The sequence below is a fragment of the Bos indicus genome, chromosome 12 (assembly GCF_029378745.1).
Source record: "Bos indicus isolate NIAB-ARS_2022 breed Sahiwal x Tharparkar chromosome 12, NIAB-ARS_B.indTharparkar_mat_pri_1.0, whole genome shotgun sequence".
Taxonomy (NCBI): Eukaryota; Metazoa; Chordata; class Mammalia; order Artiodactyla; family Bovidae; genus Bos; species Bos indicus.
Genome location: NC_091771.1, coordinates 30,785,278 through 30,810,120, shown reverse-complemented (window position 1 = coordinate 30,810,120; position 24,843 = coordinate 30,785,278). Strand labels below are relative to the sequence as shown.

Here is a 24,843-nt window from a genome sequence, read left to right as displayed (position 1 = left end):
GTCCAAAACTGACAGTATTGCCAGATATTGTCTATCATGTGCCAAGTACAAGGGCAGTGGCAGGAGCGAGGGTGCGTGAGGCTCAGGTCACAGCACAGGGCGGATGGACACACGATCCTTCCCGGGGACGGGCGCACCCACCAGTCTCTATCTCGGCCCAAGAGAAAGAGGCAACTCCACCTGGAGACCTCAGGAAAGGCTTCTGCCACAAGGGGATGCCGTTCAGAAGACGAGTTTACCCGACATCACTCAGAGAGCAGGGTCGGAACATAAAGACGGAGATGCTAGACTACGGCAGCCAGAACCATGCCGCCCAACCCCGATGTCCAGGTCCTACTCATGTGACTACAGCAGGCTACATGACAAGGAGGCTGCAGACGAACAGAGGAGCCAGATGACCTTTGGTGAGATGTTCTCGGGTGGGTCTGATGTAATCCCCAGCGTCCCTGAAGGATGGGGGAGTCCCGGTCAGAGGAGTGGGATGGAGAGGCTCTAGGGGCACTGCCAACCTCAAACTGCCCAGGGCCAGGAGCCAAGGCAGGCAGGCAGCCTCGAGAAGCCAACAAAGGCAAGGCCCTGGATTCTCCCTAGAGCTCTAAGAAGGTACACACCCTCCCAACACCTGGCCTGGAGCCCAGTGACACCTATTTTGGATTTCTGACCTACAGAACTGAAAATAGTAAATTTGTGTTCTTTAAAGATTTTCTTTTTCTTTTTTTTTTTAATGTAGAGGCTTGAAGCAAGGCTGGAATCCATCCAAGTGCTGGGGGCTGGGAACAAGTCATGGAGTTTGGCCGCCAAGAGCCATCATTAGATCTATATTTTAGGAGGAAAATCCTGGAATGAAAGGAACAGAATTGATAAGGAAAACAACTGACGATGTTTGGGGACAATGATAAGATTTGAACTATCAAAAAAAAAACCTAGAATTGTGGAAAAGTTGTATCTGTCACCAAGGTCTCAGTTGATGGTTTCCCAAGACTTAAGAGTTTTCTGAGGACACTGGTGGTGATATTAACAAATGTGTTTTTAGATAAACATATACATGTGATGGCTTCCCTGGTAGCTCAGACAGTAAAGAATCCATCTGCAGTGCAGGAGACCCAGGTTCCATCCCTGGAGACCCAGGGTCGGGAAGATCCCCTGGAGAAGGGAATGGCAACCACTCCAGTATTCTGGCCTGGAGGATCCCATGGACAGAGGATCCTGGCTACAGTCCATGGGGTTCAAAAGAGTCAGACACATACTGATCCATACCACCCACATAAGTAGAAGCTCCGTGGAGTTCTCCACAATCTTTAGGACCGTAGGGGGTTCCGAGATCAAACAGTTTGAGAACCACTGCTTTAGGGCTGCCCTAAGGCGTGGACACAGCCAGGCTGACACCGGCCCCCCAGGAAAGCTGCTCTCCAGCTTCCTCAGGCAGGGTGAAGCAGCCTGACTGAGGGCCTCCCTGCCCGTGTCTCCCTGTCAGAGCAGCAAAGCAGGTAAGGGATGCTCAATTTAAGTGCTAGAGAAGACTGCCATACATTAAACCAGGCTGAGCCCACCAGGATTATTGGGGCTGGCATGAAAAGCAAGTAAACTCATTGGCACTGCTTTTCTTTACTCCAAGAATGTTCCAACCGATTCATTCTACTTCGGATTTGAAGTTTCACTTGTTAAAAGCAGGGTAGTAAGAATGCTACAACCACCTCAAACCGAAAGCATCTTATTTCACTTATTTCATCATAAATACAGCAGGCTGTATTCCAACACTATCCTGGACAGGCTCCCAAGGGCACAAGTGTGATCACGACACCACATGTCTGTGCAACAGGGGACACCCGCACACTGATGGGAAATGTGTTTATGCAAAGTCACCTGGAAACATCAGTGAACACACTTCCACTGAATAACTTATAAATCAAGAGGAATCAGGCCTTCCCATTAGGTACATTGATAGGAACTACTAAACAGGTTTTTTTGCTTTATCTTATTAAACATAATGCACAATTTTTTTTGGTTGGTGTTGTTCAGTTACTAAGTCTTGCCTGACTCTTTGCGACCCTATAGACTGCAGCATGCCGGGCTTCCCTGTCCAGCTGAAGTAGCTGCTTTGCCTTTGAATGAGTCTGTGTTTTGTTCTTCAAGCCACAAGTGTCTTGAGTGTCAGACACAGTCGTGGAACCCAGGGACACAGCAGTGAACTCATGAGACCAAATTCCTGCCTCTGAGAGTTTATGTACCTCTTATGATTGGAACATCTTTGAAACATATGGATGAATGAAATATCAACAGGAAGAACATGTTTCTGATTCATTAAAGCAATTCCATGAAATTATTAGAAATAAGATGAGCCCCAAATACACAAGCCAGCGCTCCATCCCGCCAGGTCAGATCCGAGGGTCATGGTAAGGAATGAAGCTACAGGAACATGGTTCAAGGCCTTACGGGGGGTTCTAACAAGTCTTCTGACTCCAGCCAAGTACCACAGCCAGGAGCCCACAGAACAGATGAGGATCTCCTGAGGGGATGCGCAGGGGATGGGATCCTGGAAGGAGAGCATCTTTCATTTGAAAAAGCAAATGTTAATTAAATTTTTCCTTTGGTGAAAAGTTTTGAAATTCCAGCATGATTAAAGGGAGCATGGGCAAAGAGGCTGGTGATCACTGAGAAGGAGTTAATATCCTTCCTGGTCCAGGAGAGAGGGGATGATGGGCTCAAAGCCCGAGTGCTGGACAGAAGCCTCAGGGTCTCTAGAACCGGAGCAGGGTGCCCTCCAGGCACCACCCAGGATCCAAAACTGTCCTCTGAGACCCTCGCACTTTGTCCTTCCTTCCGTTAGGACCCTGTGGGATGGGCACCGTGGGGATACGTCCAGAACTGACATCACGGCAGCTACGCTCGCCAGAGCCTCGTGCTGGTGACTCCACAGGGCCTTCCCAACCACAGGAACCTGGGAGCCATCCCCTCTGTCCTGAGCCTTCCAGCCTGAGGCTCTGCATTTGGGATTTACCCAGAAACGAGCAGACTGTAGTAACCGAGATAATACGCTCGCGAGGGCAGACCTGGCCAGGACCAGAAACCCAAGTACTCTCTACACATCGTGGCCCCTGCCCTCCCCCGACCCACACCGCCTGCCACCTGGATCTCCACCACAGCAGGACCACACACACTCACTCACAGGTTCTCAGTGAGAAAGGATGGGCTTCCACCTGAGGACGGGGGATGGGGGCTCATGAGGACAGGGGGTCTGACTGCTGTTACTAGTGGTTTCCCGGAGAAACTCATGGAGCAGACTCCAGTGTCCAGTCTCCCCCAAGTTCCAGTGTCCACCCTGACGCCACCTTTACTTGGGGCCGACACCACTTCCTGCCCACCCCCTAAGGCAGCGACAACACTTATGCATAAAAGCTGTTTGAAGGACCTTACAACATATACAGACGAGTGTGGTTCTACAATGCCTACTGGGGAAAAAAAATTACAAACTCTAAAGGAAATGCGGTCAAGGAAGCAGCAAGATGTCCATCCAACTCCCAACCCTGCAATAATTAAAATCACTGCAGCCTTTTCTGGAGCAAGGAAAGCCCACAATCTGATGATTCACCCTCCCTCTGAGATGAGAGATACTTCACAACAAGGTGACTGAGTCTTTTTTGACTGCATGCTGTCGAGGAGGGGAAACCCGCCTCACAGTGTGGAGCTGAGAGCAAGTGCTCTGCAGATGCGTTTATTTTTAATGAATTGGTTTTTAAAGTAATGTTTCAAAATTTAAAAACCTACAAACAATTCTGGGGATAAGCACGTATTCACAAAGAAACCAATACCTTGTCCCCAAACCAAGACTGAGAATTACTAAGAGGCAGGCAGATTAAGGGAAAAAAGTAAAAGATGAAAAAAATGAACTGATGACCAAGCTCCACTCCTTACAGCGGTTCTAAGACTGAACCTGGTCTTGAAGACGCGTGGGAGCGTGTTCACTGAGAGTCACGTGAGATGCTCAGAAGTCAGCGGGGATGGGCTGCTGGGAGGCATCCCCGCCCCCAAGAGAGAAAGGAACCAGGCAGCATCTCCCACTGATGCTTCACAGGTGGGGTGTGAGGCTCAGAGCAGGTAAGAAGCTCAAGCTATTCTCAGGCTCCCCTGCCACTCTTGTTATGAAAAGGTCATTGCATCAGAGTCTGAGTGGGAAGGAGGACCGTGGACTCTGAGATTCTGGATGAACATGAGGAGGCGATCCACCGCCACTCTTGCTATGACTCTGAGATTCTGGATGAGCACAGAGGAGGCGAGGCCCGCAGGTGGGGACAGCAGCTTCCGCCCCAGAAAAGCTCCACCTGTGAGCCTGCAGCCAGTCTCGATTTGTTAACACCTGAGAATCCAAGTGACGAAATCTTAGACTCTACGACTTGAACAGGACCAAATGGCCACCTGATGCAGAAGTCCTCGTGGACTGTAAAAGGAAAAAGTGAGCAGGGCAGGAAATGTGTGGCAGGGAGAGAGAGGAAGAGGGGCATAGAAAGCATGCAGGCTTTCCATTCAGTCATTTCCCTCCAACACTGCAAACACGCTCAGCAACCAGACTCCGAACTCCACCGCTGGCCCAGCAAAGATGGGCACGCATCTGGGGGTCAGGGGTCTCCCCAACGAGGACAGCAGCATCATGACGGCTGACGTTTTCGTGAAGTGCCTACTTTGTCCCACTGGAACACAATTCCACTTCCAGAAAAGCAGCTTCATAAAGTAGGGGGAAACGCGGAGTTGTGGCTCAAACCTCTGCTCAGCTGACTAAAACTGCTCTGATGCTTCTGAAACTCTATGTGAGACTTATCATAGGTCGCCCAGGGCAACAGGCCATAATGTAATTACAGTAAAATCAGACACAGTGACGTTCCTCCCACTGAGCAAACCATCAGAGGCAATGGAAAGAGGAGAAATGGTTTCTGAAGACAACCTGACTGGGTTTTGACTCCCAAGTACCTGATTGACCTCTCGTAGGTTACTCTGAACCCCTACTTCCCCACTTCTGCAATGCGGAAACCACTGTCGAGCTCACAGAATTGCTTAAAAATAATTAAAAATTGAGATTATTATCCCTATAGCTACATCAAGCACTTCTTAAAAATCAATGAATCGTTAGGGAGACTTTCTCTGAATAAGGGACATAAGAAGAAATACTTCCTCTTTGCTTCCTAGTTTTTCCAACTGCACAGACTCCTGGCTGGCACTCTGGAACTTCTAGCCCAAACAGCTACGTGAGCAACACCAACACACACATGCAGCCGGGGGAGCCACTATTTAAAGGCATCCTCCCATTCAAGTGAACAGCCATTTGACTATGAATATCAGCCCTTACTGATATTCAGTCAGGCTTCCGCAGTGGCTCATTTGATAAAGAATCTGCCTGCAATGCAGGAGACCCAGGTTCGATCCCTGGGTCGGGAAGATCCCCTGAAGAAGGAAATGGCAACCCACTCCAGTACTCTTGCCTGGAGAGTCCCATGGACAGAGAAGCCAGGCAGGCTACAGTCTGTGGGATCGCAAAGAGTCAGACACGACTGAGCGATTAACTTTCACTTTTTCATCAGCCCTTACAAAGTGTGTCACTATTTTCAAAGAATCCGCTCATGAATGAGCTGTTAGGTCGACAATGATGCCTGTTCTGAATTTGGACATTTGTGGCTTCTGTCTGCCAATGACTTACCCCAAAGAGTTTAATAAAACAGCATCTCTGCCAGTGAGGAAGTGACGTACTGCTGGAAAGGTGAAAGGGCTGCTCAGGAAGAATTGAACACAATATGAAAACTCCAGGGCTTTCTCCAAAACAAGCAGCCGAGAGGAGGCCTGGGGAACCTCAGGATGGAGTTGTCGGGGTGGGCCAGGGGGAGGCCGGGCCAGGCATCCCGGGACAGGACGGGGCGTGAGGAACATGGAGTCCCAGATAAGCGGGCGGAGGGAGCCAAGGTCGGGGCGCCCACAGTCCAGGCTGACCTGCAAGATCTCCTCTGACTTGATGATGGTTCCCCCGTAAACACACACTTTGGCCCCACGCAGATACCCTCTCCTGAGACTCAGAAAATACAACGCCTCATGGCCTCTATGCTCGGGATTCCCTGAGGCCCTCTGCCAGGGCCAAGGGAGATCTGGGCATGACCAGGAAAACACGCCCATGTGCGGGGAGGATGGCGTCTCTCCACCACACTGGGTGGGCCCCCCAGGAGGAGACAGCAGGCCCCACTCCCGGTTTCTGGGTAGCCTCGGCAAGTTACCCTCTCCTGCCCTCTTAACCAACGTCTCCTGTCTTTGAGACCCTATGGTCTGGGGCCAAGAGCCCTTTACCTGTTCTCACTCTCAGAGGGCAATGCGTAGGCTCACGACTAACCCATCGCTTTGACAGATCAAAGCCAAAGCCACTTCCCCTCCTGGGGCCCAAGAGACGATGCCTATTACGTCAACAGAGCCTAGGAGGGGAACGTGGTGATGACGGCACAACAAGGTGAATGGGCTGAATGCCACTGAAATGTGTAATTCAAAATGTACAACAGAAAATACATACGATTCAAAAACGGAAAAGATTCCTCAAAAAATCAGAGTCATCGCCATAGGACACAACCGCTCCTAGATATCTAACCAAGATAAACAAAAGCCTATAAAAACACTTTAATACACACATTTGCATACAGATGTTCATAGCAGCACTTTTCACAATGGCTGAAAAGTGGCTAAACAACCCCAAAGCCCATCAACTCATAAGTGGATAAACAAAATGTAGTCTATCCATTTGGTGTCGTTCAGTCACTAAGTTGTGTCCAACTCTTTGCAGCCCCATGGACTACAACATGCCAGGCTCCCCTGTCCTTCACTATCTCACGGAGTTTGCTCAAATTCAGGTCCACTGAATCAGTGATGCCATCCACATGAGGGAATATTATTCAGCCTAAAGAGGAATGAACGTGGATGAGGAACGACAACATGGATGAACCTTGAAAACATGCGAAGTGAAAGAAGCCAGTCACAAAAGGCCACACGCTGTGTCAGTTCAGGGACACGAAAAAATCCGGAATAAAGACAGAGGAGATGAGGGCTTGCCTGAGTGGGTGATGAAAATGTTCTGAAATTGTGGGAATGGTTGCCCAATTGTGGATATAGTAAAGCCACTGAATTTGTACTTCAAATGGACGAACTTTATGCTGTTAAATTATATTCAGTAAAGCTGTTAAAAGACAAGAGGCACCCAATTCACAAGAAAAGTATGGCTTTTCTATCAAAGGTGGCCAAGCAGACCCTGCACCTTCTATACGAGTTCAGTTGCAAAAGCAGCACTGTGTCCCCCATATTTTAATTCTGCTCAAGTCAAAACTCTGCCACTTCCCCCCAAAATCAGTAATTATAGCTCTGGTTGCAGTTGGTAGGACAACCTCCACTCTATCTGCACAAGCCACTTATACGTACCAGTCATTTTGCTCTGAGAGTTTCACGAACATGGACTTAGCTCCTGTTCCATGAGTCCCTCCCTACACTGCACTCCCTCGTCCTTCATTCTGTGACACTGAACACAAGCTCCAGTTTCAATCCAGAGCTTAAGATTTCATGGTCACAGGGCACAGAATACTTTGACTGAGGACACCTGCAACAAAGGTTGGTCTAAGTGATGCACACGGTTTAAGATTCCAGCTCACACAGGGCCTGGGCTTCCCTGGTGGTTCAGACAGTAAAGAATCTGCCTGCAATGCAGGAGATGGCAGGTTAGATCCCTGTGTCGGGAAGACACCCCTGGAGAAGGGAATGGCAGCCCACTCCAGTATTCTTGCCTGGGAAAATCCCACGGACAGAGGAGCCTGGCAGGCTATAGTCCGTGGGGTCGCAACAGTCAGACTTGACTGAGTGACTAACACCTTTCACACAGGGTCCAGGGGAGAGGGGACCCCTCTCGCTCTGTGTGTGACTATGGTCCAGGACCTCAGAGAAAGCAATCAATTTAATAGAGAATCAGCAGAGAGGAGACCATCATCAGGCAGCAAAAAAATCTAACCAGGTCTCTAAGCACCAGGAGAGTATTTTCTAAGACTGCCAAGGTGCACCACCAGGACAAACAAACCACCCGAGAGGTGGGGACGACACACCCAGCTTGAGAAGCTGCAAGGAAGAACGCACAGGAGACCAACTGGGGGCCACTTCCCGAGCTGAGTGTTCAGGGTGCTGCCGAGACTGGGTCACAGCCCTGTCTGCCGACTCTGCAACACCTGACACCCACCTTACTCTCGAAAATGCCCACAGGGGCTCCTCCAACACACTGTAGGATAAAGACGTCTAAAAGAGATTCTCAATTGAATTTAATAAAACCTGAGCAGCTGGTATGTCACAGACACAGCCCGGTTACATGACGTGAATTAGGCTGACACAAAGAAGAGGTGGGGATGGGGCAGGGGGGTCGGGGCAGAAAGTTCCTGACGCGACACAGAAGGCCCCCCAGCCACCACAGCCTCACTCACACACCGCACCGCCTGGACAGGCCCACAGGGTGGACACCCACCCCCCTGGCGGCTTCAGCCTGCATATGAACCCCTGGGCAGGTGTGGTCGCCACGTCTTGACCGCACGGGAGACACCGTGAGCTCGGACAAGCACCAGTCCCCCATTCCCCGAGGGAGAGTCTTCTGTCTTGGTTTCACCCCCTGAAAACCGGGTAGAGCGTCTTCAGTTCAGTCTCTCAGTCGTGTCTGACTCTGTGACCCCATGGACTGTACCACGCCAGGCCTCCCTGTCCATCATCGACTCCTGGAGCTCACTCATCTCATGTCCATTGAGTCGGTGATGCCAACCAACCATCTCATCCTCTGTCGTCCCCTTCTCCTCCTGCCTTCAAGTCTTCCAGTCTTACCCCTCTGATACAGCTCCCTACCCACCCACCCCGCCTTGCTTCCCGCTGTGAAGACCAGAGACCAGAGAGGCGAGACAGAGGTTAAAGTCTCAGACAAAACTGGGTTCAGAACATGGCAGGTGAGTGACTTAATCTCTGTGGGCTCCCTTTTTCCCCACTGCAGGCTGAGACCAGTCCTGGTTCCGGTCACCTCCCAGCGACGGCAGGGTGGGGAGGAAGGGGTTAACACCGTGGTGCCCGGAGCGCGGCTGGCACACCAGTGCTGTCATGAGCACCTTCTTCATCCATGTGGGATCTTACCAGCAGCCCCCGTGCAAGACGAGCCAGAGGGTAAGCAGGTCCTCCAAACAATACCTGTTCTAGTCTATGACGGGGTTCCGTAGCTGACTAAGCGCTGTGCAAACATGCGGTTTAAAAAACAAAAATAAGCTTATTGTTTGACGTATTTCCCTCTGCACCTGTTTAGATAGTTGCAGGTTTGAGGACTACTGCCTCAAAATAGGTAAACTGACTTAAAACTATTAAGAATATATATATACAAGGAAATGAACTGTGTGAAGAAATGGACATACACATTATAATCAGTATTGAGTTTAGAACCACTGACTTTTATTTCTGGATCTGTAAACATCTCGGGTTCCACGGAGCTGACGGCCGCGGGGTCTGTGGCGCGTGGGTCTGGGGCTGGCCGTGGCGGTGACCCTCCTGGTCCCCGCTGTCCTTTAGGAGCCGGGACCCGCTCAGGCACCCTCTTCGCAGGTGATGGGTCAGATGGCTCACCTGTGAAGGGGGCTGTGGGCTGAGACCACTCCACCCAGGGGCCTCTTTGCCTGTCTGGCCCTTGGGCCCAATCCGGCTGTTTTAGGAAACGAGATGCTCTGTTTCACCTGCTCTCGGCAGGGCGGCCGCGCCCACCATGAACCCTGGCAGAAAGCGATGCCCAGTCATGAGGCCGCTTTCCTCCTGCCAGGAGGTCTGGACGCTCACAAAGCCCTGTGGTTTGTTTTGCCAAACTGCACATACATTGAATGGAAATGTTTGTTTTCCATGTCCCGCTTTACGTCTCTGCAGACAAGTGATTAAAGAGTAATTTCAAGGGCATTTTTTCCGCTCATCCCCCTCTAACCTGGTTACATCACGCTGCTCCACTTCCTGCCTTTTAACTTATGTTTCTGTCGGCGTATCATCCACTCTTCTTTGTTGACCTTTCCGTGCACAGCATTGCTTCAAAACCCTTCTTCAAAGGAGAGGTCAGTGTGAAATGTCACTAGGAAGAGTGCCAGATGGCCAGTGGCCAGGGGCACCGGCTCCAGAGCTGAGCCTACCTGTGACTCGGGCGCCAGAGGCAGGAGGCTGGACCCCTGGACCTACCGCCGGCCACACCCACACCCAGAGAAGCCTGGTCCACCCGCCCAGACCCCCCGGGACCCTCCATCCAAGAGCTGCTCACAGAGCACCCACTGCACGCACGCACGCACACACACCCTGTTAGGCAATGCAGGCGACAGAGAAAGCTCTGTGCTCCCTGTTCTGGAGGTTCGTTTCACACACAGAAAGGATCTGTTAAAAAAATGTACAGAGGGAACACGTGGGAGGACTTCCAAAAGGTGGAGGTGGGAGAGGCTGGAAGAAGCCAGTAAGGTTACTGCACAGAAGAAAAGACGGCTGAGACAGGGCGGTGGGGGAGGATGCGCTAAACCGCTGATACTGGAGGCAAGAGATGGAAAGGCAGCCAAGGAAACTGATGTCTCAAGCCCGGGAGACCGAGGACCATGAAGAGGCAACGTCAGCAGTACGTTTTCGGGTGCAAAAATCTAAGTTTCTGCATTCCAGGTGAGGGTGAGACCCACACAAGATGCTGTGACCTGCCGTTCTGGCTCCCCAGTCCCCTCCGCTCTGGTTTATAAAATACAAGTGATCGGAGGCATGTGACAGCCATGTGGTAGCCACACAGGGGCCCTGAGCAGCGGACTCCCCTGACGTGGAGAAAGGGGTGTGACTCCGTGTGTCCCCTGGGGCCCCACCCTCCCCCCTCCAAACAAGGCCAGACCACAGGCGGGACACCACTCACCCCAGCCTGTCACGTGAGCAAGGACAAGTAATGGCTCAGTGTAAGTGTGCCCCAAGTGTATCATGACTTCGTTCCAAATACCGCCCGTAAATTCTTTTTCAGTATTAAAAAAGTGAATACTAAAATGGATCCATCGACTGTCTACAACTCAAGTTTCTCTTCGTGTCCAAATTTAACTGGGCATCCGACCAGTCTTCTTATTTGCTCAGCCTGGTGACCCCCAGCCTGGTGTCCGCGGCCCAGGCCTGAGCACCTCGCTCCCACCCCAGACCCTCCTTGCCCCTGACCCTCAGCTCTGACCCACAGACGGCCTCTCTGCAAAGGCCTTGCCCCACCTCCAACATAGTGTGCATGGAGGACGCCCCCATCACAGACCCAGAAAAGGACAGAATCTGCAAGAAAAGGGAAAACCGCCAAGTATATGAAATACATCGGGGAAACGGGTGGGGGGGCTCCTGAGAGCACACAACTGGGTCTAATTAGGAAAGACTGGCTAAAAGGGAGCAGTTTCAGGAGGGATGAAGATAGCTGCTAAGAGCCTGGCATCCTCTCCAGTTGGCTTAATCACAAAGAAATGGGTCCTTGGCTGGCGGCCTGCATCTTCGCAGCATCTGCGGGGAACCAACCCCCCGGAACGCGGCCCACGAGGGTCAGCACTTGGGTGGCTCGGCCAAACGCCTGTGGCAGCTGACCAACGTCTGCTGAGTGAGCGAATGAGGGAGTGGATGAGTGAATCTGGACTTCTTGAAGAACTTGTTCAATGAAATTTTAAAATCATCGAAAAATCCAAGTCTAGGGTAAATCTTCCACTCCCTGGCACACCTCACCAGGGCAGCTGATATTCTTTGCTTTTTAGCCAGTTTGTCAGCTGAGAATTATTTGTACTACGAGTTACAAGCATCTGTGCTGGGTCTAAACCAAACAAACGAACCCAAACACCTGCTCGTCCACCCGACGAAGCACCTGTTAGGATTCACACGCAGAGCCGAGGGGCAAGGCCACCCCCTCCCAGACAAGAGAGAACCTTGGTCCCAAAACGTTTTTTTTCCTACGGTCCTTTGTGTGACCATTGTAGCTGGTCTTTAGTTACGGGAGCGCCTAATCAAACAAACATCTGAGAACACCACAATTTTCTTATTTATACATAAAAGTATTATTCAACCCTGTTCTGATTTCCCTTGCTCTGGCTTGGAAAGTGTCCCAAGGACGCCCTGGCCAAACAAAAAACTTCAAAAAAAAGAGGACGACATATATTTTTAAAAGAGAATACTGCACACTGTTTCCCAGATAAATCCCTGGTGTATTTTGAGTATTTTATAAAGAAACTTTGGCTCTGCAACTATGAACTTCCCATTCTGCTAACAGACCGATAACTTAGGGTTTACAGACACTTTCGAACCTGGACAGTGGACGCTGGGTGGAGCCCTGGGATACAATTCACCTGGTGTCCGGCAAACCTGCTCTTACTTCTGCTGCTAAACATTCAAGTATTTCATGATGGGGTTAAAAAAAAAAAAAATGGCTAAAAGCGAGTTTAATGTACAAATCAAGCCAAAGGTTTTTCATACCAATGTCTGAAGAGTTAAAATTCAAACGGGGTCTATGCTGTTAGTACAGTAACGTGTCTTTTCAGACTCAGCCCAAAAGAACCGATCTCTGTCCTCGCGTGGGGGACACAGGTGCCAGCTCGGGTCATCCCCCTGCTGCCTGCAACCTCCATTCTGAGCTGGACATACACGTTTATCATTAATTTTCAGCAAACGTCATCAAGGCTCTGTGCTGCCTAGAGTTGCCGTGAATAAGAGCAAACATTCACAGGAAGGGCCGAGTCAAGGAAAACAAGACTCTTCGATGGGGGGAAAGGCCCACACGACCGCCTCAGTCCATCTCAGGGCTTGGTCATGCACCACATCACTGCTTCCCGGGGCCCCCAATCCCCACTAAAGGCTAACAACACCGATCTCAGATCAGACCTACAGGACCTCCCGGGGCTGCAGGATGCAGGCTTGGAAGCCATCTGTTGGGGGTCACCAGCTCCCCCGTGCCACCAAGGACCCGTTGATGCAGGCACATGGTCTTCCCAGATGAAAACATGCCGGGTCTGTCGACATCAAGGAGTGAACAGAGGAAGGAAGAGTTCAGCCAATGGGAACCGGCACACACTGACCGGGAGCTGAGAGCGCAGCCCCCGGCCGATGCCTCCAGTTGGCCGCTCCCCCGACCCAGGCCCCAGACAGTTGGACAGGTAGTGTCCATCTGAAGGACGCAGGTGCCGGGCTGGAACCCAGGTCCATCCGGGAACACAATTCCTGCTCCTCCCGCCTCCACCCTGGTGGCTCTGGTGGGAGCCACCCTTGCCCCGGCTGGTCACCTCCACTGCCGAATCTCTTTATCGATCGTGTACGTGCGTGGTAGTCGCTCAGTCCTGTCTGACTCTGTGACCCCATGGACTGTAACCTGTCAGGCTCCTCTGTCCATGGGATTCTCCAGGCAAGAACATTGGAGTGGGTTGCCATGCCCTCCTCCAGGGGATCGTCTGGACCCAGGGGTCAAACCCAGGTCTCCTGCATTACAGTCAGATTCCTTACCCTCTGAGCCACCATGGAAGCCCAATTTAAATGCCAAGATGAACCTTCACGAATTATCAACAGAGCAACACAAGGTCAACTCTAGAATTCAACTGCAATTCCATACTTAACACGGTCTGCTCTCCCGAGGCCTGACACGCCTAAGGTGCAGTGACCCTGACAGTCAGACAGGGCCCCGCGCCTCTCCTCTGGGCTGCCCCCTCTGCGGCTGACTCTGCTCTCGTGCTGACCTGGCGACGGTCCAGCCCGTCTGGGTCAGGTCAGAGAAGTAAGAATGGGGCACTGACTGTAGGGGAGTGGACGGGGGTGGAGGACGCCCTGGAGACAGCCAAGGAACCTTCCAGACTGTGGTTCCGAGAGCGGGCTCCTCATTCAGACCAGAGGGCTGTGCCCAGCTTGCTTCAGGGGGACTCCAGGGTGTGAACAAGATGACTCGGGTGGGCACCATGGACACCAAGTGTGTCCTGCTCCCCCAAAGCCCACACAGTCCTGACTCAGAGTCCCAAGAACAGAAAGAAGGGTATCTCAGTCACACGGGGCAGCTCTGGCCAGAGTCCTATCCCTGGGGAAGCTCACAAAGCACGCTTTGTACAGGGGCCTGTCCCATGACAGCATTCCCAGAGATTCGCAACAACCCCGGCCCCACGGGCCAGGACAATCACATCCTTCTCACGTCCACTTTTCCTCTTCCGCCCCCGCTCCTTCTGGGCCTGTGGGTGACCAGCCGCGGAAAGCACTGTGTTTTCTTCCTTTACACTGAGACCCTTGCAAGTCCTGACGAGGGCCCAGCCCACCATCGGGGAGGGCCAGGAACCCAGGGTCGCCTCGCCCGCCGGGTCACCTCTCTCTCCGCTGGCACTGCCAGACAGGGCGTTCCCAAATCATCCCCTCCCAGCCCACCGACGTGCTCTCCTCCACCCTAAACAGGAGCCGAGCCTTCTTAGCGGTTTGCAGACTAGCAGTTTCCCCTCTCCTGTAACACAACCCTTGTCAGATTCTGCCCAGAAAGCAGAACCACGGCTGTGCAATCGAAGGCTTCTTGCAGATCTGACCATCTGCCATCCTCTGTCTCTGCTGACGCTGACGCCACCTTGACCCCACAGCTGAGTGTGCACGGCCTGACGCAAGGGTGTGTTATTTTCACACGCACGCACCTGCGTGCCTAAATAGGCGTGCTCGGCCATCTCCGATCCTGTCCACCAAGGCAAAAACTAAAGGACCTTAGGCAGAAAGCCCGCCCTTCAAGGGGCTCCTGGAAGTTGAGACCCAGGAAAGGCAGCCAGGCATCCCGGGGTCTGTCTCCAGGCTGATCCACCCCAGAGGAGCAAAGACAGAGGAGCAGCGGTGGATGGAAGGCGGCCTGGAGGCAGAGGGAAACCCATGTGTGGGACACGCCTCTCGCCTGCTACTACTTCCTGTGGCACCGCGAGGGCCCACCCACACTAGGAAAGCGGTGATTCTTCAGTATCCAAGTCTGGCGGTCCATGTGGATGCCGGTCACCAGGTGGGGTGTTTTTGTTGTTGTGTTTTTTTTAATAACAGCCACTCTGCTCCTTCTAGTCGTACAAATCACCCCACTCTACGTTTCTGGGCTCACACAGGCCAAGTGGCACTTCTCAATCAAAACCTTCGCCAGCGTCCTAACTCGAGAGCTTCTGTTTTCTGCTGCATCGGATTTGTACTGTCCCTACTTTTACACTGTGGACACTACACTGCTCCATGCAGCTCTTTAGTCTCCACTATCACCCATTTCCTGCTGAGGGCTGGAACCCCTAAAGTGAGTATCCTGATTCGATCTCTTTCAAACCCAGAAGCAGAGAGCGTGGCCCTGAGGTCAGGAGTCAGGGGTCAGGGTTAAGACTTGCTCAGGGTCACTCCATCTGTGGCCTGGCCAGTGGCAAGGAGGTCTCTGGACTTGCAGGCCCCTCAAACTGCTGGGGAGGCCTTCCCCGGGGCATGAGAGAAGAGTGTGGTGAGTCCCCAGGCGGGACCCCAGGACGAGGCAGCAGGGTCAGGGGGTTCCAGCCCCAGCCCCTGCGGCCCTCATGACACCACACCTGGAACCCAAGACATCCACGACACTCCTCTTCCTGCCACAAGTCAGCCCTCGGCCCCGGAGACGACCCGCGAGCAGGCGGGGGGTGGTCCGTCCTCCTCCACAAGCAGTCTTCACACGTTAACACGTGTCTCCTTGCTGGCTGCTGTCCTGAGCTGTCAAGACCGGGCCCCCTCAGTGGACGGACATCCCCTCCGCCAAGGTAACAAGTGTCAAAAAGCAGAGGGATTATTCAGGGCCCAGCCACGAGGTCTCACCCATGTGACGCGCTGCTCATCCTAACACCTGGTGAGACACATAAATAATGTCTCCAGACACAGAAGAGAGGAGGAAAGCTGTTTATAAGACACTTTGCATGAGGCGCCAGGAATGAAATCTGATTTTGCCCGAGAAACAACACTGTGGTGACGATATAAAAGAAGCTACTAACGATCATGGGATCAAGGGCAGGGGTCAGTCCCCCACCTCGACCCCCACCAGACCCTGCCATGGACACTGCCGTCCACAGCCCTCCAAGAACATCCGGTAATGGCTCATGGTTCTTTACAGAAGTGATCACAAGTTCCAAATTTTAAAGAAAAAACATCAATGATGTTTCTATGTACGATTTAGCCTTCCAATGAACACGTGGATTAATGAGCCAGATAATAAAGCAAAAATAAAACCCGACTACAACTGAATGTAACAATACTCCACTTCCACCACTGTGCCCCTTGCTATCTCCCCGGGAGTGGGGGGGACATTTAGACTGAAGAATTATTCCAGTATGGCGTCTCCACAGCATGTGCAGTGAGGAAACAGGCCGCCTTTAAAGCTTGCTGAGAAGAAGCTGATCTGCTTGGTGGCCAAGCTTGCCTTTCATCCCCCAACACAAATCCATGCACTGGGCAAGAAGCTCCCACCTGGACGGTTGTCAAAGACAGCCAAGCTCCCCTTGACCATTCAAAGGCCAGTGACCAAGGCCACACCCCTGGGGCCTCAGGGCTGCCGGGGGAGGATGGACCCACACCTGAGCACCAGTCCGTTCTGGAAACTTCCTCCAAGGCCGACGGAAGGAAACTGCAGGGGCTTCGCACCTGCACGCCCACCCGGGCCTATGCCCCACCTCTCCAAGTGGCGTCCTGGGCTGAGGTCTCAGGAGCAGGGGGCCCTAACACCGTGCCTCCCGGCCCGCCCCAGGTCCAGCAACACCGGACCCGTAACAAAAGGTCCTGATAGCTCCTCTTCCATTAAAAACCTCCCAACTAGGAGAGAACAAGGGGCAGCCTCTCCTTAGCCCCACCGCAGCCTCCAGGGATACCCTACATACCAGTCCATGCCTCCTCCATCACCTCTTCCACCGCCACCCCTGGGATGGGCTCTTCTCTGGACAGAAACCTCCTGAAGACTAACCCTCTGCACACCAACCTGACCTAGAGCTCACAGGCATGAACACCAGGCAATGTTCTAAACTCATTTTACATCCTGAATCCTCAGCACAGCCTGCAACGTGGGGGCTATTACTGTCCCCATTCTCCACATGGGGAAACTGAGGCAGAGAGCTGCTGGCGGGCCCACACACGGAGTTCTCGCAGCTCTTTCTGGGCCGTCCTGTCCCCTCCCAGGGCCTCTCCCCGGCTGGAGCTCCACCCCTGCAGCCTGACTCACGACTTCCTCTCTGCTGTTGGTGGCAAACAGATAACCAGGCCGGTCAGAGATGAATGGGCCCTGGCCCCTCCCATCACAAGGGCGCCCAAATAAACGGTCCAGGAATAGCAAGTGCTTGGGTTCCTGGAAGGACATCTTTTGAGTGTCTGCTCCACACCACGCTCCACGCCGGGTGCCAGAGCCTGGCCTCAGGGGACTGTGGTCCAAGCACCACTGAGGTCTCCTTGATGAGGTCCGGCTGCCAGGAGTTTGACAGATGCCAGTGACCCGAGAGGATGGGGAGTTGCTAGGAATTCTGCCCCTGGCCTTCAGACGCAGACCTGCAGGCCTGGGAGATCCCTGGGTCTGTGTGCAGGCATCTGAGACACTGGAGGGCTGGAGGGCTGATTTCAGGATGTGAAAGGCCCTGGGATCTCATGCAAACTTACACACTTAATGCACCTGTATTCCTTTTCTCCATCCTGACGTCGCCCCTGCGGCCACATCTGCCCCGCCTGCACCAACACATGAGTTTCAGTTATGGGTGGAAGGCGAACTGTAGCAAAGAAGAGGCCACGTGGCACAAGGCAACGTGGGTCTCCTGTACTGTGCACCATCTGCCCAGGCATGGTGAGGCCTGCCCCCTCGGTTTAAATTTCTATTTTTATTAGTGCACACTCTGCAGGTCCAGACACTAAGAGAGTCTGCATGGAGCGGGATGAAGCCCACGGACCACACGCATGTTAAAGTGAGCCGTGGAGCCCTGCTGGCTGGAGGCAGTCTGGGGGAGACGGCGGTTCTAGGAGAAGTCCCTGCACCATCACTCGCTGGAACTGGGGACCATGCTGCTTCCTCCTGCAGAGCCTCAGAGCTCTCCCTCCATCCTGGGTGCCAGCGCCTCACCTGGGCAAGACAGTGTTTCTGGCCTGTGCACAGCCATACACCTTGCTGGAAAGGGAGACCCTGCCAGGGGGCGAGGGCGCTGACCCAGCAACCCCCAGGAGGCTCCAAAATCTCCCGCCACCCGGAGGCTCTCCAGGCGATTCTGGGAGCTGTAGACAAGTTCATGGTGGCTGAGCTCTCGCCAGAACTCATCAGACCACAGACCCAAGAGTCTTTCAAGGATGAGGACTGAATCCTAGCGCAAATTGGATCCGATAATTTTCCAAAATTCTGCGTGCATCAAACTCTGACACTCACGAGATGCTCTTCCCACTTCAATACAATACAATACACTCACAGAATTGGGGAATGTTCTTGCCTAACATTTCCTAAGACTGCCCTCAAGGGAGAAAGAAATGTCTCCCAACAAAGTTTTTTCTACAAAGACCAAATTTGCTGCTAAAAATTTGAAGTGATAGATTTATGAGGGACACATTGTATGCATGCTTGCCAAGTTGCTTCCGTCGTGTCTGACTCTTTTGGCAATCACATGAACTGTAGCCCACCAGGCTCCTCTGTCCATGGAATTCTCCAGGCAAGAACACTGGAGTGGGTTGCCATTTCCTCCTCCAGGGGGATCTTCCCAACCCAGGGATCGAACCCACATCTCTTACCTCTCCTACACTGGCAGGTAGGTTCTTTACCACTAGCGACACCTGGGAAGTCCCTGGGAGATATGTTATGCGATTACAATTACAGATTATCTCCTATTTCACATAATAATAACATATATAACAGCATAAAATCAAGCTCCTGAGGATTCTTCTCAAATAGTAACAACAGTGGTGATGATATTTGTAACTTATAAATGAATTTTAATAAGACTATAAATTAGCACTCTCAATCCTTAAATTTGGTGAGAAGCAAAGTAAGTAAAATGAGTTACAAGAAACAAGGACAGATATTTGTACACTGTTTCAATAACCTAGGCAGTTTATCCTGTTCCAATTCTCTTGTCCCTGTGCTTTTGTTCCATACATCAATTCCCTTGATTTACAGTTGTTTGAAGAATTACAACAATAAATTACATATACAGATTTGTAAGTTACAGAATACTAATTTTTTTAGCAAAAAAATTCAAACACTTCTCAAGCAAGAGAACAAAATCCATTCAACCTTTTCAAGAAGAACACTTTAATGGTATGATTGCTATTGCTAATATTGTGTTTTCAATGCCCTGCTCAATTTTAATCCATCAGACCTCAGAGTCCAAAACTTAACGTCTCCAAGAAGAGTGTCTTTTCTTACTCTTCTTCCCACAAATCCTCAACTCTGAAAGAGAAGGCTCACCTTTCAGATGGGCTCTTCCTCAAATCACACTGAATAAAAATCAAAGTGTTGAAATTAACAAATGTTTGTGCCATCCCTGGGAAAAAAAAAAAAAATCACACAGCCCAGCCAGGCCACATTCAAAACGCCAGCGTGTGGGGTCAGCTTAGGACAGAGCGACCCACGTCTACATCAGCACAAACCACCCCGGGAATGCACACAGATCCTGCCTTGTGCCCCTGTCTGATTTCTGGGGAGTCCTCACACAGAATAATGTCCACTTCAGTCAGAGAACCTCAGTCACCACAAAAAGAAACCTTTTTACCCTCACACTGTCTTTGTCCAAACCAGTGTGGACAGAGAATTCCTCCCAGGCCCAGCTCTCCCTGCAAACTTCGAGTCGCCCCCAGGGCTGTCTGTAAGGCCACAGAGAAGAGTAAGAATTCTCAGAGCACACGCAGGTCCAAGAACACGTGCTGTGCGGGGGAAGTTTCGTCTTCATCTCTATATAAACACGCGTGTCCCCGGGTGTGCACCTGAGCCATGCCAGCTTATCTCCTCTTAGAGACTGAAGCCAAGGAACAGACGGCCACCACCCTCAGGAGCACCCAACCACGGGCCCCAGCAGCCTTTCCCCAGCCCAAAGGATGCCTTCCCCAGGGGCCTCCAGAGCCCTGTGTGGACCGGGCTCTGAAACCCAAGTGCCGGCATCCTTTGGAAGGAGGAACGAAATGCCCTCACCGGGGCAGGCACATGCAATCCCTGAGACCAGGGTCGTTCCTCCAAGCTGACCTCTGGAATGAGATGCTGCGTTATTAAAGGACTTTCTAAGTCAGAAACACGGCAGCGGACAGCCTACCATTGTAGCTTGGTAGCACTGATGCTCGAAGATGAGACGCTTCTGGCAAGTCAAGCAAAGTTCCCAACAACAGGACAGGTCAGGCCGATGCAAAGAGCCTCAGACACAGCACGTGAGAGGCTGTCATCTTGCCCCATCTGTGAAGAAGCCTAGTGGCCAGACCCAGGAAAACCCCTCCTTGCAACAAGACCTGATTATTCCCAAAACAGAAACGTCACAGGACGGTCTGCACCAAAGCACAAAAGGTGGTACGTGTCTGTACCAAAAAAAGCCCCAAATAAACCCCAAATCAAGATGCCAGGACAGAGTTAATTAAAAATAATTTAAAATTAAATTTAGAATAATTTCTCGTTCTTTCCACTTGCCAAAGTGTTACTACATAGCTCAAAGGCACCCCTCCTTTTTTTCTATCTTAGCATAGTTTATTTTTTAACTTTTTATCTTATATTGGGGTATAGCTGATTCACAATGCTGTGATAGCTCCAGGTCGACAGTCATACACGTACCCATCCTTCCCAAAACTCTGCTCCCATCCAGGCTGCCACATAAATTGACCAGAGTTTCCTGTGCTATACACTAGGTCCTTGTTGGTTATCCATTTAAAGACATCCTCCTCCCCCGCCTTCACCCCACTTTAAACTGTACTGCTGTTTCACTAATTATAAAAATAATTCTTTCAACAAACATTTGCTAAGCACTCGTTCAGGGGCTACATGCCCAGGAGTGAACAAAACAAAGCCTGATTTTTAAGTGTTTTCTTTCTGTACAAATACAGGCAACTCGTTGAGATAACACTGAATATGAAAAATTGAAAAATTTTCACTTTTAACAGTAAAGTTTTTCCCATAAGATCAGATGTTCCCTGAAAACACTTTTATTGACTACATAATATTCCACATGGACAGTGTCATAATTTGCCCAAAGGTATTTTCAAACGCTCACTGACCTCACGATAAAAACGCAAACAAGAGACGCAGCTAAACACAGCATGTTAGACCCAGATTTAGGACCTTAACAGGGAAAAGGAAGATACAACCTTACCGATCACGGACGGAGGGAAAGTACACGGTCACGGCTTCCCCGTGGGCCACAGTAAGGCCCAACTCGTGAATCTCCCTTTTTTATAAGCCCTACTCCCTCTTTGATCCAAGAGAACATTGTCTGCACAGAACAATACGTTTTCATTTCAATTTCCCTTCTTTTCAGGAAAGGAAATGTTTGCACTTCAAAGGGTTCCTTTGAAGAGCAGCCTCCGGCCCTGGCCGGTCCAGGTTAGGAGTTCCGCGGCCCCAGCGGGGCGTGCAGAGTCTGGGCGGCTGCCCACCGCAGCCCCTCTCCAGGCCAGCTCCTTCAAGGAGAGGGTCTGGTGCGGGAGAAGAAAAAACAAACATTGGAAAAATACTCGAGGCTTTTGATCGTGGCCTTCAGAGGCCCTTTCTCACACAGTGTGGATTTCACAGCCCAGGGAAACTGAGGCACAAACGCCAGGGAGCCAGGTCCTAAGAAACCAGCCCCACCCAGTAAGGAGGTCTTCTAAGCTGGCAGAGTGGAGCCCTGGGGGCATTGCTGGTGATGATCAAGGGGATGTCTGCGATAACCAAAACGCACAGGCAAGATCCACGCCTCATCCAGCAGTTTGGAACCTTCCCCGGGAACCTCAGCAAAGACTAGGATGCACAATTTAGGGTGTCCCCTTTTCTCTCTCCACTAGCCTCTCCTGCAGGCCCATGCCCCTACCCTCTGCTGAGTCTGGGGAGTCAGGGCTTCACAGCAGACAAGAGAGGGCCTGCAACATTTCTTTTCAAGTCGTGAACAAGTTCTGGGTATTTAATAATGATCTCCACCCTTCCCCACCCCGAGGGGGTTAACTGCCTGTTCAGGTGGGCAACCGGCCAGGGGGTGGGCAGGGGAGTGAAAGCTTCGGCTCCAGACAGGGCGCCTGCTGCCCGGGGGCCCCAAGTCTCTGCTCGGGGCTCCCGCCCTGCGTGTTCGGGGCGCAGGTCTGAGGGATCAGGTCGCCCTGAGCTGAAGACTTCCGACCACCCACCTTCCCGCGAGCCCGCTAACCTGCCGGGCGCTCGGCCTCCTCGTGTCCTCCTCCTCTTACTTTTCTGTAGTTTCCCAGTTCTTCACAATAATGCAGTCTAACTTTTAGAAACATTTTTTCCTTAAAGAGGCTTATAAGAGAAAGTTAGACCACAGTTCCATTGAAAAAGCCTCTCCCGAAAAAGGGAACAGAAACAAGCTACCTATGCGCACATGGAAGGGACATTATTTGAACAACGGAAAGTTGACTGTGGACGAGATGACAATGTCATAACGTTAAATTTCCTGGTTTTGATGTCGTACTGTGCTCATGTAAGAGAACGAGAATAACCTTACTAGGAAACACACTGAAGCTTGCAGGGCGGTAAATCAAATGACATGATGTCTTCGACTTATTCTGAAAGGGTTCAGGAAAAAATACATATATGTGTGTGTGTAGATTAACTGATTGACAGATAAACAGAAAAAAGGAATAAAATATAAGCAACGGGTGATTTGAAAAAACTGAGGAGCTCCTCTAACTCCTGCAACTTTTTCTTTAAGTCAGAAGTATTATTCATGAAAAGCTGAAAAGTAAAAGAAGAGAGGAGAGAGGCAGGCAGCACTCCAGGCCTCACGACAAGACCAAGGTCCCAGCCACTGGGGCCCAGTCTCTCCAGGACTGCTGCTACCCTGGCTACCCTGGCTCAGACAGCCCCCGTCCCCAGCATTCTGAGGGTGTCAAAGAAGCATCTCACAAGGAAGGAGACCCCGCCCCACCTCCCACACTACTGAAGTAAAGATTTGGGCCCAAGGACCACTGCCACCGGCCTTGAGAAGGCGGGGGCAGAACCGGGAGGGAAACCACGCTTCCCTGCAAATCAGAGCCCCTGCGGAGAGCCCCCCACCCCAGCAGAGCTGGAGGCGGAGCAGAGAGGACTGATGCAGACCAGAGAAGCAGGGCTCCCCGGGGCCTGGCCAGAAGCCCCACATCCAGCCAGCTCTGGTGATGCCAACGCCAGACTGCTGCTGACCCAGAAAGAACGTGGCCCAGCCTTGTCACACACGTGCCAGCGCCAGGTCTGACCACTGGCCAGCACAGCTGTCCCGGGACTCCAGAGCTCCAGCTGCACCAGGAGCCAGGGCTCAGAGAGAAGAGGGCTGCACGCCAAAGACGCAGGGGCAGATACAGAAATAACGCGGGCCGCCCCACAGCGGTGGGACAGCTGGCTCCTGCACCTCCAGAACTTACTTGGAACCCACAGAGCCCGGGGGGCCTCACATCTCCAGGTCCATGTGCTTATCTCAGGGTCCACCTCAGGCCCGCGCACACACGGATGCCAAACCACAGCCCCGAGACAGCTGCAGCCCCAGACAAGGCCGTGATGCCCACGGCCCTGGGCACATTCGGTGTCAGGACCCTGTGGCTAGGTCCCAGGGGCAAATCCACGCTCTGCCGCTTACAACCCACACCTGTGCCCATTAACAACTTGCATCCCTTCTCCAGGCCCCCTCCCCATCAGCCAAAGAGCAGAACTGACCTCACTGGGTGGCTGTGAGGATTAAATAAAAAACACAGAAAGCGCGAAGCCCACAGTGAGCGCTCACAAGGGCTTGTAGTCTGAGTCTTACTCAGCCCCAGGGCCTCTCCCTTCCTTCCTACTTGGTCTAAGAGACTTTGGTTAATGGCAAATAAAAAGATTTGGGCAGATAAAAGGATTCAGAGAAAGAGAGCGTTTCCGTGCCAACCTGAAAAGGTCAGCACAAGCATCTTCACGGGCGGGAAGACAACGGTGACAAGGATGTGATGAAACACCAGTCAGACCACGGTCCCTTCTTTCCCCTCGCCAGCATCCCCAGTGATGGCCCGCCACCCACCCCACCCCACCCCACCCCACCCCTCTCAAGGATCTACATCACCCCTCCAGGAAGGAGGAAAAACGGTGGGAAACAGACATGGCCCAAGTTTTTAACCCCAAAGCCCTCAGGGTAAGTTGGACAAAATGTCTGGGATTGGGATGGATGAGGGTGAACACCTTCCAAACAGACACACATGCACAGCCTTTCTCACTCAAGCACACATATAGGCACGTGCACACAGACATAGGCAGGCAAACACTGAGAACGGGGCCGGGAGTTCTGCCTCCCAGAGGCGTGGAAAAAAAGTGGAAGTGTTCGTCAGTCGTGTCTGACTCTTTGTGACCCCGTGGACTGTAGCTCGCCAGTCTCCTCTGTCCAGGGGGTTCTCCAGTCAAGAATACTGGAGTGGGTTGCCATTTTCTTCTCCAGGGGATCTTCCCCAACCAGGGATTGAACCCATGTCTCCTGCATTGAAGGCAGATTCTTTACCATCTGAACCACCAGGGAAGCCAGCCCGAGACATGAGGAGGATTCAAACCCAAGGTTGTGGATCTGAGATCTGCAGAACCGGCCTCCCTGACACCAGGCCCTTCACCACCCCCTGCAGTGCGGACCCAGCTCCAAGGAGAAGGGACTACACGTTAACATCTCGGGAAAGTGGGCGAGCAAAACAAAGCTGTTGCAG

The 24,843-nt window shown here is 51.9% G+C and overlaps 1 protein-coding gene across 6 annotated transcripts in view; it reads right to left on the bottom strand.

Annotated features, from left to right (window-relative positions):
* The window catches only part of SLC7A1 (solute carrier family 7 member 1), a 63,086-nt gene that overhangs the window by 32,856 nt on the left and 5,387 nt on the right, over positions 1–24,843 (bottom strand). The window contains exon 1 of one of the 6 annotated variants that reach the window (XM_070800229.1): positions 21,315–24,128. The exons of the other annotated variants lie outside the window; for them this stretch is intronic. The gene's annotated coding sequence lies outside the window, so the exon portion shown is untranslated. Of the gene's footprint in view, positions 1–21,314; positions 24,129–24,843 lie in introns of those variants that run through there. 6 annotated transcript variants of the gene reach the window in all.